The sequence below is a fragment of the Lepus europaeus genome, chromosome 21, assembly GCF_033115175.1.
Source record: "Lepus europaeus isolate LE1 chromosome 21, mLepTim1.pri, whole genome shotgun sequence".
Lineage (NCBI taxonomy): Eukaryota > Metazoa > Chordata > Mammalia > Lagomorpha > Leporidae > Lepus > Lepus europaeus.
In genome coordinates, this window is record NC_084847.1 from 7,362,376 (window position 1) to 7,379,463 (window position 17,088).

Sequence of the window (17,088 nt, forward strand, 5' to 3'; positions counted from 1 at the left end):
AAGAGAGAGAGGGAGAGAGAGAAATCTTCTGTTTGTAGGTTCACTTCCCAAATGCCCACAACAGCCAGGGCTGGGCCAGGCTGAAGCCAGGAGCCTGGAACTCAATTCGGGTCTCCCCAATGGGTGGCAGGAACCCTGATTCTTGAGCCATCACCTGCTGCCTACCAGGCTGTGTGTTAGCAGGAAGTTGGATTGGAAGCAGAGTAGCTGGGACTCGAACCAGACACTCCAATCTGGAATGCAACCATTCCAAACAGTGACCTCGGTTGCTGTGTGAAATATCCACCTCCAATAGTATCACCATCAACCCCATTTTACAGATGAGGAAACTGAGATACACAGAGATCGTTTATCCACAGGTTCACTCCCAGAATGCCTGCAACATCCAGGCTGGTCCGGGCTGAAGCCTCAATCCGAGTCCCCTATACACCTGTTGTCGCCCAGGGTGCACATCAGCAGGAGGCTGGATCAGAAGCAGAGCTGAGACTGGAGCCAGGCACTCCAGCCGGGGACAGGAGTGTCCCAAGTGGCGTCTTAACCACGGCACCAAAATGCCTGCCCCGTCCCAGCATGTCTTCTAAAGTGTTTATCTGGGACTGGTGTTGTGGCACAGCAAGTTAAGCTCCTACTTGTAACACTGCATCCTATATCAGAGTGCTGGCTTGAGTGGCAGGTGCTTTGTTTCTGATCCAGCTCCCTGCTGATATGCCTGGGAAAGGAACCAAAGGCGGCCCAAGCAGCTGGGCCCCTGCCACCCACGTGGGAAACTCAGAGGGAGTTCCTGGTTCCTGGCTTTGGCAGGAGTCAGACCTGGCTCTTGTGGCATTTGGAGAAATGACTAAGCAGATGGAAGATCTCTCTGCTTTTCTTTTTTTCTCTGTTTTGTTTTCCAAGATTTATTTATTTAAAAGGCAATGTAACAAAGATAGAGATAGAGAGATAGAGAGAGAGAGAGAGAGAGAGAGAGAGAGATTTTCCAAATGTTCACAACAACTGGAACTTGGCCTGGCTGAAGAAAAGAATTTCACCCACGTCTCCCAAACAGGTGCAGGAACCCACGTATTTGGCCCATTATCCACTGCTTCCCAGGCTCATGCGCTGGCAGCTGGACATGGAGGCGAAGGCGGGACCATCCCAGGAACTCCAGTACGGGATGCAGGTGTTGCAGGCTGCAGCTTAACCTGCTGCACCAAGATGCCTGCCTGCAGGATTTTTGATTGTCCAGAAAGTCGCTAAAGTTCAGATACTGCACTCCATAAACATGCTGGGGAGAGGGGCTTGCTGTCTGTCTGCAGGTGCGGATGAACCAGGGCACGTCCACACTCTTGAGACACATGGACAGCCTGGAAAAGGACTTGGAAGCCGTTCCCTGGACTCCATTCTGGGCTTGTTCATGAACAATACAGGTTACCTAGTTACATTTTCATTTCAAATAAACAATGAATTATTTTTTAGCACAAGTATGCTTTGTACTCTTACTGTATTTTATCTAGTAACCCTGCAGGTAATCACTGTGTGGCCTTGGGTACATCTCTGAACCTCTCTGGTCTCAGAGGTTGAGACCAGATTATTGAAAATAACCCCCATTTCCCAGTGTTGCTCTGAGGAGTGAAGGAGAATGTTTATCAAGTCCTCGGAGGGCTGGAGTGATTCCTAACCGACCCTCTTTCCCTAGGCAGCCCACGCCGAATTGTGCCCCCAGCAGCCTCTGGTCTCCAGAGGCCTTAAAATATTAAGTTCCAGCCACTGCCTGTTGAAAATCCCTCGATGTTCGCATGGCAGTCAGGCTAGAGGCCAAAGGGGACAGGTGCGCACACGCAGCTGAGGACCGGAGACGTGGGGTGTTGGAATATGCTAGGGTAGGGCCAGGGATATTTGCATCCCTTACCTCGGCCCACCCTCTCCTACACCCCCCCATCACAGCCACAGCAGGGCAGGCAGCACTGGCCAGGACCTTCCCCCTGGGCTCCCAGCTTCTAGGTGAAAAAACACCAAACAAGCTATTGTTACTCATACATGAGAGAGAGAGAGAGAGAGAGAGAGAGAGAGAACAAGAGAGAGAGAGAGAGAGGTCTCATCCACTGGTTTACTCCCCAAATGCTTGCAACAGCCTGGCCTGGGCCAGTTCCAAGCTGGAAACCTGGACCTCAATCTAGGTCTCCCTCAAGGATGGAAGAGACTCGGCTCACGGAGCCACTGTTGCTGCCTTCCAGGGTCTGCATTAGCAGGCAGCTGGAATTGGGAGCAAAGCGTGTCCTAACCTAGGTCTTAACATACAGGCCAAATGCCCGCCCCCAGCGAGATTATTACAGAAATTTTCAAAAAACAGATGCAAACAGACTGGAACACAGAACCCAGCTTCATCCTGTTTCACGTACTCTGCAGCCTCCTGGGAATTTAATTCTTCCTCCAGGGATGTTTTCCTTTGTTTTGGAAAACTTCAGTCTTAGGGATATGAGAATTGGAGTTTTTATTAGTTCCCCTGCAGTAGATCTATGGTTTATTGTAGCATAAGCTTGATTCCAAGATTCCTTCAAGGATTTGCTTTGAATCCAATTTTGATAAGAAAAACCAAGTTTAGAGAGGAAAGAAAAGTGCCTATGGTTTTTGCAAATCTTACAGATCAAAAGCTTTGGCTTTCCAAATTGCTACACCACAAATGTCAATAGCCTGCCTAGAAACTAGAAAAGCTAAGATCTCGGCTGTTTCTTTTCAGTGATGGTTTGGGTCAAGGTTAATCTTGGAGAGCTGGATTCAGCCTTGACCCTGTGCGTGACGTCGTGGGGAGAGAGGTCACAGGCATTTGCAGAAAAGGGAGCACACTTGGCACTGCTCCATGCGTAAAAAATGTTCCCCACTGTTACAGTACGGTTGTTGGATAGTTTTGGTGACCGTAAATCATTTCGCAGAATGTTCTCGGGTTAGGATGCTCATGCCGTTTTATGCCCCGGGACGTTAACCTCTTCAACCACAATTCTGCCTGATATTCTCATAGAGCTTCACAGGACATGGATCCCCAGTTTGGGGGAGTATATTTTTTTCCGGTTGAGTATGTGGATACCCCAGGTATTTCTGCCAGGGCAGCTTTTCGGGGCTCTGCCCTGTGGCAAGCTTGCACACCAGTGTCCGAGATGTCCCCTGAAGTCCCAAGTCATCTGGAAGTTTGACACCTGCTTACCCTTGCATCATCCGATCCCCGGGTCACAAGCCTTGGCGTTCCCGCTGGCGGTAGTCACCCGTTAACACCAAGTCAGATGTTTCTTTTCAGGCAAATCCATTGAAACCTCCCAATGTCAACACCAAAAATCTCCTAGACTCAGAACTCACCGAGGCGGCGTGATTCAGGCCCAAACACGCTACAGACGAAGGGACAGGACGGGGAAGGAAGGCGGTTGTGGTTAGAGGCAGACTGGGAAGAGAACCGCCCCTGTTTATCCTCAGCCCCGCCGGCAGCAGGCAGAGTCCCTGGCGCCCGGACAGGCCGCAGCTGGGCTCCGTTTCCCACGGGCAGTTTTCCTGATGATAAAATCAGGATAGCCTGTGTCCTTACAGCCAGGGGGAGGAACACGTGTGCACGTTAGAGAGGCCCAGAGGATTACAATTGGGAACACTCCGAGTGTTTTTCTTTCCTTTTTTTTGAAATTCTTACCTGATCTTTAAAATTTTTAAATTTATGTTCATTATATTTGAAAGGCAGAGTTAGAGATAGAGATAGAGATAGAGATAGAGATAGAGAGAGAGAGAGAGAGAGAGAGAGAGAGAGAAGAGAGAGAAGAGAGAGACAGATCATCTGTTTGCTGGTTCATTCCCTAAATATTGACAACAGCCAGAGCTGGGCCAGGCCAAACCCAAGAGACAGAAACTCAACCCAAACCTCCCGTGTTGGTGGCAGGGACCTAAGCACTTGAGCCACCACCTGCTGCCTCCCAGGGTGAGCATTAACAACAAGCTGGCTTGGAAACGGAGCCAGGACTTGAATAAGGCAGTCAGGTATGGTATGTGGGCATCCCAAGTAGGCTGTTGACCTCTATGCTACCTATCCCAATGAAAATGGAAGAAGTGTTGGGGCCGCTGCCTGCAGTGCCGGCATCCCATATAGGCGCCAGTTTGGGTCCCAACTACTCTACTTCTGATCCAGCTCTTTACTATGGCCTGGGAAAGCAGTGGAAGATGGCCCAAGTCCTTGGGTCCCTGCACCCACGTGGGTGACCAGGAAGAAGCTCCTGGTTCCTGGCTTTGGATCAGTGCAGCTCAGGCCATTGCAGCCATCTGGGGAGTGAACCAGCATGTGGAAGACCTCTCTCTCTCTCTCTCTCTGCCTCTGCCTCTGCCTCTCTGTAACTCTGCTTTTCAAATAAATAAATAAATCTTTATTTATTTGAATTTAATCAATAAATTCAGTAAATTCAAATTTATTTGAATTTATTGGAATGAGTGCCCTAATGAGATGAAAAGAGAAAGTTGGTTTTATTTATTTATCTTAAAGATTTATTTATTTAGTTGAAAGTCAGAGTTACAAAGAGAGAGAAGGAAAGACAGAGAGAGATCTTCCATTTGCTGGTTCATTCCCCAAATGTCTGCAGTGACCAGGCCTGGGCCAGGCTGAAGCCAGGAGCCAGAAGCTTCTTAATGGTCTCCCATGTGGGTATGGGGGCCCAAGGACTTGGGCCATCTTCTACTGCTCTCCCAGGTACATTAGCAGGGAGCTGAATGAAAAGTGGAATAGCCGGGACTTCAACCGGTGACCATATGAGATGCTGGTGCTACAGGCTGTGGCTTAACCTGCTATGCCACAGCACTGACCCCAGGAAGTGGTTTCAAAGACAGACAGAGATGTGTTATTATGTTAAAACAGCATGCTAAGGCAATTACAGAGATTTTAAACAGCTATGTTGTATCCAGTGTTGGTGAGGATCCAGGGAAACAGACATTTCACAGGCTATCTGGGTAGGGGTGAGGACAGGGACATTATTTCATATTCAAAGCCTTAAAATGTGCCACCTTAATCCATCAATTCTATACTTAGAAATTTCTATGAAGAGGGGCCAGCCACTGCCTGAGTTGCCAGCAGGCTGTATCAGAGCACCAGTTGAGTCCTACTTGTTCCACTTCCAATCCAGCTCCCTGTTAGTGAGTCTTGGGAGGGCAGAAGAAGGTGGCCCTGGTACTCGGGGCCCTGCCACCCATGTCGGAGACTCGGATGGAGTTCCTGGCTCCTGGCTACAGCTTGATTTGGCCTTGGCTACCGGGACCTTTTAGGGAGTGAACCAGCAAGGAGAGGTCTCTTTCTCTCTCTCTGCCTTTCAAATAAATAAATCTTTTTTATTTTTTAAAAAGAAGGGGCCGGTGCTGTGGCGCAGTGGGTTAAAGCTCTGGCCTGAAGCACCAGCATCCCATATGGGCGCCGGTTCTAGTCCCGGCTGCTCCTCTTCTGATCCAGCTCTCTGCTGTGGCCTGGGAAGGCAGTAGAAGATGGCCCAAGTCCTTGGGCCCCTGCACCTGCATAGAAGACCTGGAAGAAGCTCCTGGCTCCTGGCTTCGGATTGGCACAGCTCTGGCCATTGCGGCCAAATGGGGAGGGAACCACCAGATGTAAGACCTCTTTTTCTGTCTCTACCTCTCTCTGTAACTCTGTGTTTCAAATAAATAAAATAAATCTTTTAAAAAATAAAAATATATAAAATAAATGTATATGAAGCAAATAAGAAGTTGATCCGAATTTGGAATAGTTATTATTATAGACTGGTGATGGTGGAAGGAGAAGGGTTGGAGGGATCTTGGATAGCAGGCACCAAAACACATCAGATAAAGAAGTAAGTTCGAGGGCAGGTTTTGGTGCAGCGAAGCCTGCACTGCCCATCAGAGCGTCTGGTCTGAGAGCTGACTCCTCTGCTTCTGATTCCAGTTTCCTGCTGACATGCACTGTGGAAAGTGGCAGGTGAAGGCTCAAATACGTGGGTCCCAGCCCCCCGTACGGAAGACCCAGACTGAGTTCTGAGCTCCTGGCTTTGGGCTTGCCCAGGATAGGCTTTGTGGGAGTGAACTGCTAGAGGGAAGATCTCTCTGACTCTCTCTGCCACAGTGCTGGCCCCTGTTTGCATTTTCTGTAAGTTGGCATAAAGGAAAATGAGTCATTGCATGCCTTTGTGTTTGTCTGAGATTCGTCCATGCTGTGGAGCACAGTTCACTGCTGCTTGTTCACTGTGCACTGCTTCGTCCGCTGCACGGGAGTGTAAGGGTCTGTGTCCCTGCTCACCTCTCGGTGGACATTTGTGATTACAAACAGGACCGAAATGAATATCCATAGTCGTGTGTGCACATAGGTTTCCTTTTTTCCTTGTTAAATATCTGGGCGTGCAATGACTTGACTAGGCTGTGTGTTAAATTTCTTTTTTTAAGATTTACTTATTTATTTGAAAGAGTTACACAGAGAGAGGAGAAGCAGAGAGATAGAGAGAGAAAGAGAGGTCATCCATCTGATGGTTCACAGCCCAACTGGCCTTGCCGGCCGGAGCTGCACCAATCTGAAGCCAGGAGCCAGGAGCTTCTTCCGGATCTCCCATCTGGGTGCAGGGGCCCAAGCACGTGGGCCATCTTGTACTGTTTTCCCCAGTCATAGCAGAGAGCTGGATTGGAAGTGGAGAAGCCAAGTCTTGAACTGGCACCTATATAGGATCCCAGCACTTCAGACCAGGGCGTTAACCCACTGCGCCACAGAGCCAGCCCTGAATTATTATTTTTTAAAGATTTACTTATTTATTTGAAAGGCAGAGCTACAGAGAGGCAGAAGCAGAGACGGAGAGAGGGGTCTGCCATCCGATGTTTCACTTCCCAAAATGACTGCAATGACTGGAGCTGCGCCTATCTGAAGCCAGGAACCAGGAGCTTCTTCCAGGTCTCCCATGTGGGTGCAGGGGCCCAAGGACTTGGGCCACCTTCCACTGTGTCCCAGGCCATAACAGAGAGCTGGATCGGAAGTGGAGCAGCCGGGACTCAAATCTGCACCCATATGGGATGCCGACACTGCAGGCGGCAGCTTCACCTGCTATGCCACAGGGTCGGCCCCGTGAGTTGAATTTTTAAAGTAACTCTAACTTCATTTTTCACAGTGCTGGTACCACTTCCTACCCTGACACCTTCGTGTTGGACGATGCTGGCATTCACCCTCGGCATGCCACTGCCCCCGATCACTGTGACAACCAGCACTCTCTGACTGTTTCCAAATGCCACCGGGCATGGGACAGTGCTGCCATAGGTGAGGATGACCAGACCAGAGCTCCTCCTGTTCCTGCTGCAGGCAGGGGTGAGCCCCATACAGGAATCACAGTAGACACAGGAGGGGAAGGGTTTCCTCACCCTCTGCCTGCTTTGTGGCTGAGCGTTGTAACAAAGGACACGCCAGCAAAGCCATTTCGTGTAGGTTTTATGTGATCAAATGAAGACCTAACAGAACAGGGAAAATCATATTTTTGTGCTTAGGTGGGAAGGAGAGTGGGCAGTCATGGAGAAGCGTGACTAGGTGGAGGCACTGGGACCCAAAGACAACAGACTGGGGGAGCCTGGCGGGTCCTGTTTGTTCGGATTCTTCTCCGTGCTCCTTCGTCTTCAGAGATAAGGTAGCTCCTTGCCCGCATCCCGGGCAGGTACCTCTCTTTGATCTGTTTAGAGGAAGGTCAGAGAATTGTTTGCAGGCTATGGCTTGCTCTGGGGCAAAGGGGGAGGGCAAGGGGCAGGTGAGGGTCGCTTTCCTGCTTCTGCTGTTTTCTCAAATGCCAAGGTGCCACACTGTGGGGTGTTGTGTTCTGCACCCTACAGGGAAAACTTGTGAACCCATTTTCCTCCCTAAAAACGATCTTTAATTTTTTTTGAAAAATGTATTATTTTTCATCTACTTGAAAGGTGGAGAGAAAGAGCGAGAGCGAGAGTGAGAGCGAGAGCGAGAGTGAGAGAGATCTCATCTTTTGGTTCATTCTCCAAAGGACTGCACCAGATGGGGCTGGGTTAGGCTGAAGCCGGAAGCCTGGACTACAATCCTGGTCTCCCATGTGGATGGCAGGGGCCCAAGCTCTTGAGCCACAGAGTGCTGCCTCCCAGGATTCATCAGCAGGAAGTCTGATAGGACGTGGAGTAGCTGGAACTTGAACCGGCACTCCAGTATGGGCTGCGGGTGCTCCCAGTGAAGGCTGAATTCGCTGAGCCGCAATGTCAGCACCTCTCTGCTTTTTAAATTTATTTCCATTTTATTGAAAGCCAGAGAGAGAGAGAGAGAGAGAGCTCCAATGTTTGGTTCACTCCCCAGATGCCCATATCAGGTAGGGCTGGGCAAGGCCGAAGTCAGGATCTCAACCCAGGTCTCCCATGTGGGCGGCACGGACTCCAGTTCGTGAGCCATCGACTGCTGCCTTCCACAGTGTGCAAGAGTCTAAAGTCAGGAGCAAAGCCAGGACATGAACTTTTGCTCTCGACATGGGCTGTGAGTGTCCCAAGCTGTGTCTTAACTGCTGCGCCCAGTGCCCGCCCCCGGGAACCCACATTCTGAGCTGAATCCACAAGAGCAATAACCGGAGCAACCTGGGCTTGTCCGTGCCCTGCCTTGCCTTGGTCTTGCAACCTATGACCCTCGGGTTTCTGGAAGGACCAAAATGCTCTCTATTTAGAGACCCAAATTCCCCACAAGGGAACCACAGTGTGGTGGTCAGAGCCCAGGCTGATGACCCGTTTACTTTCTATTCTTAGCTTTCCGTCTGGGTCTTGAGGCTCCCTAGGGTAAACACTGAGTGATGCTTGGTAATCCTGAGCTGAAGGGTGGTGCTTAAGTCAAAAGTACACCTGAACGCGGCTAATTTGCCCTAATCGCTTACACCGCCAAGGCTTAGCAGCCGGGAAAACACTGTTCTGATGCAACCACAGCTACACTTTGCAGGGCCAAACCCATCTCACATCTGATGTCTTTTTAAATCTTTAGACAAATCCTTTTTTTTTTTTTTAATGTATTTATTTATTTGAAAGGCAGCGTGGCAGAGAGAGAGGGAGAGACAGAGACAGAGATCTTCCATCCATTGGCTCACTCCCCAGATGGCCACAATGGCCAGGGCTGGGCCAAGCCAAAGCCAGGAGCCTGGCACTCCCTCTGAGTCTCCCACTTGGGTGCAGGGGCCCAAGCACTTGGGCCATCCTCTGCTGCTCTCCCAGGCGCATTAGCAGGGAGCTGGATTGGATGTGGAGCAGCCAGGATTTTGACTGGTACCCAAGTGATGGCTTAAACTTCTGTGTCACAATGCTGGTCTCTAAATAAGCACTTTTTTTTTTTTTCAAAAAAGATGCTAATTAAGACACCTGCCTCCTGCGTTGGAGTGCAATATTAGGCTCGGACTCCTGACTCCAGCTTCCTGCTCACGGAGACTGCGGGAGGCAGCTGTGCTGGCTCAAGTACTTGGTTTCCTGGGATCCATGCTGGAGACCGGGATTGTGTTCTTGGCTCCAGCTTGGCTCAGGCTGTTGGAGGCATCTGGGGAGTGAGCTAGGTGTTGGCAGCTTTCTTTGTCTCTCTACCTCTAAAATAAATTTTTAAAAATGAAAAAGAGAAATAAAAGGCATGAAGAACTATTGCATGCCTCAGTATTGTTAAACCTCACAAACGTTCTGGTAAGTGAAAGAAGCCAGACACAAAAGGCCACAAATTGTATGCTTCCCCTTAGGTGAAAACTCCCAAATAGGCCAATCCGCAGACAGAGGGTAGATTAGCGGCAGCCAGCGGCCGAGGTGGCAGCAGGGGTGGGAGGGACTGGTACTGGGTATGCGGTTCAATGTAAGGGTTATGAAAATGTTCTGGAATTACATGGTGAGGATGGTTATACAACAGTGAATTTATTAAAGTCATTGAATGATATGCTTCAAAATGGTGACTTTCATGGTATATGAATTATATTTCAATTAAAAAAAAAAAATTTGAGTCAGTTGTTTAGCCCAGCAGTGGAGATGCCCGTGTTCCAGCTCCGGTGCTGTGACGCTGAGTTAAAGTGCCACTTGCGACACCGGCATCCCGCAGTGGGGGGCTGGTTCGAGTCCCGGCTGCTCTGCTTCAGATCCAATGTCCCTGCTGAGGCACCTGGGAAGACAGTGGAGGATGGCCCAAGTGCTCTTCCTTCTCTTTCAAACAAATGAAAAGTTTTTTTAATAAATAAATAAATAAGGTAGGGCCAGTGCTGTGGCTAAAGCTGGTTAAAGCACTGGCCTATAGCACTGGCACCTCATAGGGGTGCTGATGTTAATCCCAGCTGCTTTGCTTCCAATCCAGCTCCCTGCTAATGCACCTGGGAAAGCAGCAGAGGATGGCTCAAGTCCTTGGGGGTCCTGCACCTGCGTGGGAGACCTGGAAGCAGCTCCTGGCTCCTGGCTCTGGATCAGCTCAGCTCCGGCCATTAAGGCCATTTGGGGAGTGAGCCAGTGGATGGAAGACCTCTCTCTCTGTCTCTATCTCTCTCTGTAACTCTATCTTTCAAATAAATAAGATAAATCTTTAAAAAAAAAATAAGTTGAGGGAGTGGTCCTAGTTTTCATTTAAGCAAGAAATTTATGGGCTGCTGGTTGTCCCCAAAGCACGGTTTCTGGGGATCTATCCTCCTGACCCTGGGATGGAGTGGTGGGTGGGCAGGCAGTTCCCAGAAAGGAGGATCTGTGTTGGTCTCTCTCCTGGTGCTATAACTCAATAGCACAAACCACGGAGCTTATTCGGAATACAAGTTTCTTTGGCTTACGGTTCTGGACGCTGAGAAGTCCAACAGCACAGTGTGGTCATCTCTGAGCACCTGCTGAGGGTCTTGCTGGGTCTGGACATGGCAGAGGGCATCACAGGGTGAGACTGAGAATGTGAGCCATTGCTGTGATTAATCCACCTGACCATGTGAATGGGTTACTCCATTCATGAGGAGAGACACTCATGACCCCACAGCTCCCAAAGGGCCTACTGCCAAATGCAATTAACATATGAATTTGGGGTTGAGTTTCCAAAATGGGCGCTTTTAAAGAGATTCTATTATTTAGTATCTTGTTTTAAAAGGAAGAGCAACAGAGAGAGAGAGAGAGAGAGTTCATCTGTCTGTTGGTTTGCTTCCCAAATGTCCACAACAGCCAGGCTTGGGCCAGGATGAAGACAAGAGCCAGGAATTCCATCTGGGTCTCCCATGTGGTTTTACAGGAGCCCAAGCACTAGGACCATCTTCTGCTGCTTTTCCCATTAGCAGGGACCTGGATCAGAAGTGCAGTGGCCAGGACTCCAACTGGTGCTCCAATATGGGATGCCAGCATCCCAAGCCGTCACTCAACCTGCTGTGCCACAGAGCTGGCCTCCTGCAACAGTCAAATTTCAGAATTTTATTTTAAAATGTTTATTTATCTTTTTGAAAATCAGAAAGAGAGAGAGAGAGACTGAGAGAGAGATATTTCATCTGCTGGTTTATTCCCCCCAATATCATGGACAGGCCAAAGCCAGGGGCCTGGAACTCCATCCAGGACCCTATCCAAGTGGCAGGGGCTCAAGCCCCACAGTCACCATTCTCTGCCTCCCAGAGTACGCATTAGCAGGAGTCTGGATGAGATGCTGAGTAGCTGGGACTAGCAGCAGCCTAACCTGCTGCATCGCACTGCAACCCATAATAGGATCTAACTCTGTACATGTGCTCACGACCTCATCTTTCTGTTAGTATCTGTGGCTGTCTGGCCTGACCCCCTCCTGATGGGGTGACTGGGAATGCTGAGGGGTTACTGTCACCCCTCAACCTACACCAGTGGTGGTTTGTGCTCCAGTTTCCTCACTCCCGCGTGGGCAAGTAGGAGGCACACTCAACACAGTCCCCAACAGGCCCCCAGCCAGACGGAGCCCCAGCTGCCCACAGCAGTGACTTGCTCCTGACTTCCCTGGCTGGCTTCCCTGTCCCGGGGTCATCTCCCAAATCAACTTGTTGCACTCACATCCTTGTTTCAGGTTTAGCTTCTGGGAACCCAACCGCAGAATTCCTCTTAAGTTCACGGTTTTTGAAATTATTATTATTAATATTTTAAACTGTGGATTTCAACATTTAAAGATTTTAGTCATTTGAAAAGCAGAGAATGAGAGAGAGAGAGAGAGCGAGAGAGCCCACAACTGCTAGAACAGAGCCGGGTAAAAGCCAGGAGCCTGGAACTCAATCCAGGTCTCCCATGTGGGTGGCAGGGACTCAAGTACTTGCTTGAGTCACCTGCTGCCTCCCTTGGTGGGCATAGGATTGAGAGCAGAGCAGGGATTTGAATCCAGTCACTCACACATGGGATGCTGCTGTCCCAACCAGTGTCTTAACTGCTAGGCCAAATGCCCACCCTGAAATTATTTTTTCACAGTAGACAAACAGTGCTCTCCTTATCAGAAAAGAAATACTCTTTCTAAAGTCTTGAGATAACTGAATGGTTCCAGCTCATTTCTGGAAGAACATTCTGACTGAGGGAGAGGCTGAAGATATTTATTAAACTCCTACTGTGTGCAGTGCACTGCTCTAGGCACTGGAACCGTCCTCATGAAACATTCTAGAAGGGGCGAGGGGATATGGAAATAAGCAACCAAGAGAATGAAGATGCCCCGCTGATTTTTTTTTTAAAGATTCATTTATTTATTTGAAATGCAGAGTGGGGGGGTGGGTAGAAAGAGAGACCTGCAGACCCAGCTCCGCAGGTGAATCTCGGGCACTTCTGTGATTTCAGGCGCGCTCAGCCAGGGAGGCTCTGTTCTGCAGACGTCTTGCCTCCTTGAGAAGCTATTCCAGTTGTGATTGCTCACGAGGGCCCCTGAACCTGGGCCTCTGCCACTTTTAGAACAGCATTTTCAGGCAAACTGGCATCGTGCGGCTGTCAGAAGCGGCAGACCTGAGATGCAGGGTGGGAGCCCAGCAGCGGGGATCCAGGCTGGGTGGGGGGGTGGCGCACCCACAACGCGGCTGCAGCGGGAGCAGGCCACAGGCAGCATTTCTGAAAACACATTTAACTGCGTGTGACTCATCGGCCAGACAGCAGCCAGGGTGACGGCCACATTCTCATCCTGAGTGCTATCTCATAACCGGCAGCAACGTGCAGCTTGGGTTCTGGGCCAAGGACCTGCGGGGTTGTGATGGGGAGTTGCACAAACATGGGGAGTACAAGCGGAGCAGAAGCCAAACAAGCCAGCACCTCCGGTCTCTCTAGACCACGGAGCATCACATTTCCTAGCGGTCTGCACACTGCTGTGAGCATTTGGTGCTATAATGAGTTGTGTTGTGTTGCTCAAGACCTGACCACAGCTGCTTACAGAAAGTCGAGGCCTCTTATTCTCTACTTAAAAACAATTCATCCAGGACGTCTTCCTTCGTAGTCAGCCATTCTTACCACAGGACTTCCTTCCCTAAAGTTCCCTCATGGCCAAAGATGGCTGCTGCAGCCTGGGGTATTTTGTTTGTGCTCCAGGCAAGGAGGAAAGAGGAAGCAGCAAGCAAGAGCGCACGCTAAGTCCCTTTAAATATCTTTCCTGGAAGCCTCGCCCCGCGATTTCCTCTGATCGTTTCATCATCCTCCCTTAGCTGCAAAGGAGGCTGGGAACTGTAGTCCTTAAGGTGGGGACAGTGGGAATTTGATGAAATTCAGACTCTGAGGAAATCACGGCAGTGTGGGTACTTGGGAGGGAGCGAGCGGACTCCATCACTGTTTATATTGCTATGGTACTCCTTTGCATGTGTGGTTTTGGGATACGCTTGGGAAAGTCTACCGTTTCCCCATAACCTCTGAGATTCATTGATATTTCTCTAAATTTTTTGTCTCACAGATAGATTAGCAGTATTTCCTATAGTTTTTTTTTTAAAGATTTATTACATTTATTTGAAAGGCAAAATGACAGAGAAAGAGAGAGACACACACACAGCGGGGGAGAGAGAGAGAGAGAGAGAGAGAGAGAGAGATAGATCTTTCAAAAATTAGTTCACTCCCCAGATGGTCACAGTGGGGCCTGGAACTCCATCTGGGTCTCCCACGTTGATGCCAGGGCACAAGGACTTGGGCCATCTTGTGCTGCTTTCCCAGGTGCATTAGCAGGGAGCTGGATCAGAAGTGGAGCAGCTGGGACTCGAACCTGTCCCCTTTTAAAAGCCTCATGTAATTCTGAGAGCAATTCTCATATTGTAGAACAATGTTCAGGTCATTTTGGAGCCCATTTTCCTGTCTTTGGGGGAGTTTTCCAGAGGGAAAAGACCTCCTGCTAGGCTTCAGGTCAGCTGGATGAAAGATCAGATTATCTCTCACTGAAAGATCAGACTGTGGGCCGGGAGCTTAAGACTTCTCAGTGACGTCTTCGCTCCTCTCCAAGAGCACACAGGGCCCCCTTCCTCCCGGCAGCAGATTGCCCGAGCCACAGTCCTGGCTGTCTCACTGACACACTGTGTGATTTCGCACAGTTGAACCCTTCAGCATCTCAGTTTCCCCATCTGTAGAAGAGGAGACTTGGTGGTAACTGTGTCAACTGTCTGTGATCTTTTTCCTTAACGCGTTTTTCGTAAGTCCACACTACCTTCCCAATTTGACAAACAAGGCTCCATGATAACAAAGGAAACATACGGCTGTTCTTGTGATTACATAATCAGGTGCTGTTTGACATGTGGATCATTCTAACAACATCATCAAGGGCAGGATTCTGAATCTCTGGAGGTTTGATCTTTAAACGGAGGCAGCTTCTGTTGGACGTCTTTACATGAACAGGATCTTCTATCTGGTGGTTGCTGGTTGCAGTACCTGTCTTGTGCTGTCATTTTAACATTCTGCCAGTCCAAGTGCCACTGATAATAAGGTCCATGTGGATAATAAGATAAGCTGTTAAGTGACAGCTTTGGGAACGTAAGACTATCAAAATTCAGCGTTCAGAAACTCTGAGAGGTGAAAGAGAGACATGTATTGCTAGGGTCATGGCAGCAAAGGAGATAAGTGATTTTTGAAAAATGTTTATTGGAGATTAAGCATTTATGCAATTCAATTTCATTCCTTCATGGATCTATGGCTGACAACATTACGTACTTACAGAAGAAGGTCGGGGTCAGAAGCTTCTTAAACTGTGTTTGAATTAGGTGGAGAACAAGAGCAGCCTTCATTACTAAAAATCTTCAAGCCTGAGCCAGCCGTCAAAGATGAAGCCGTGTGTGGTTTCTGAAGCAGTGCCTGACACCAGCGAAGTGGGAAGTTGTATTCTGTGTGAAACTGCACTTCTCACACTCTGCTGCCAGTAGAGCCAAGTGCAGGGTGCGTTGAAAAGATTTACTTTATTTACGTGAATGGCACAGAGAGAGAGAGAGAGAGAGAGAGAGATCTTCCATCTATTGGTTCACTTCCCAAATGGTCCCAATGGCCAGGGATCGGCCAGATTGAACCCAGGAGTCAGGAGCTTCATCTGGGTCTCCCATATGGGTGGCAGGGGCCCGAACACTTGGGCCATCTTCTGATGCTTTTCCCAGGCTTTTAGCAGGGAGCTGGTCAGAAGTGGAGCAGCTGGGATTCAAATCAGTAGCCATATGTAATGCTAGCATTGCAGGCAGTAGTTTTACCCTCTACACCACAACCATGGCCCCAATATTAAATTTTTAACAAAATTTAATTGAAAGTCCGAGAGACTCAGAAAGAGAGACAGAGACACGGAGAGATCTTCCATCCACTGGTTCACTCCGAGATGCCTGTAACAGCCAGAACTGCACTGGAAGCCAGGAGCCAAGAACTTAATATAGGGTCTCCTATGTGGGTGGGAGGATTCCAAATATTTCTGTCATCATCTGCTACCTGTCAGGGTACACATTACCAGGAAACTGAACTCGGAAGCAGAGCTGGACTCAAACCCAGGCATTCTGATATGGGATGTGGCATCTCACCTGCTGTGCCAACTGCCCACCTCTACCTTGTTATTTTTGTTGGCTCGCTGTGTTTAGACTATAAGGAACCTTCAAAAGTTCATGGAAAGTTGCTATTATGAAAAAAAAAAAAGAATTTCAAAACTTTTTTGTAGCACAATAAACTTATATTTTAATTACATTTTCCACTTTCTTGAAGTACCCTGGTGTTATTTAACTTTTTTAATCTTTTAAAAATTATTTATTTATTTGAAAGAGGGAAAGAAAGAGAGAGAGATTGATCCACTGCGGTTCACTCTCCAAATGCCCACAATGGCCCGGACTGTTGAGGGCTAACAGCTCAATCTAGGTCTCCCACATGGGTAGCAGGAATACAGTCTGAGACATCCAGGAAGTGGGAGCTGGGAGTCAGAACTTGGTATCAAAGCCAGGCACTCTCTTGATACCATCAGATTATTAGGGAACACTGGGGAAACCCTGGAAGACATTGGCATAGGCAGAGTTCTTGGAAAAGACCCCGAGGCACACACAATCAAAGCCAAAATTGACAAATGGGGTTACATCAAATTGAGAAGCTTCTGCACTACAAAAGAAGCACTCAGCGAAGTGAAGAGGCAACTGGCAGAATGGGAGAAATTATTTGCAAACTGTGCAACTGATAAAGAATTAATAAGCAGAATATATAAAGAATTCCAGAAATTCCACAACAAAATAAACAACCTAGTTAGGAATTGTGCAAAGGATTTTAACAGGCATTTTTCAAAAGGGGAAATCCAAATGGCCAATAGACACATGAAAAAATGCTCAGGATCACTAGCCATCAGGGAAATGCAAATCAAAACCACCCCAGTTAGAATGGCTTTCATACAGAAACCAACAAACAACAAATGCTGGTGAGGATGTGGGGAAAAAGGTACCCTAATCCACTGTTGGTGAGAATGTAAACTGGTACAGCCACTGTGGAAGACAGTATGGAGATACCTCAGAAATCTGAATATAGACCTACCATGTGACCCGGCCATCCCACTCCTGGGAATTTATCCAGGAGAAATGAAATCAGCAAATAAAGAGTTACCTGCACCCCTATGTTTATTGTAGCTCAATTCACAATAGCTACGACAGGGCATCAACCTAAATGTCCATCAACTGAAGACTGGATAAAGAAATTATGGGATATGTACACCATGGAATACTACACAGCGGTTAA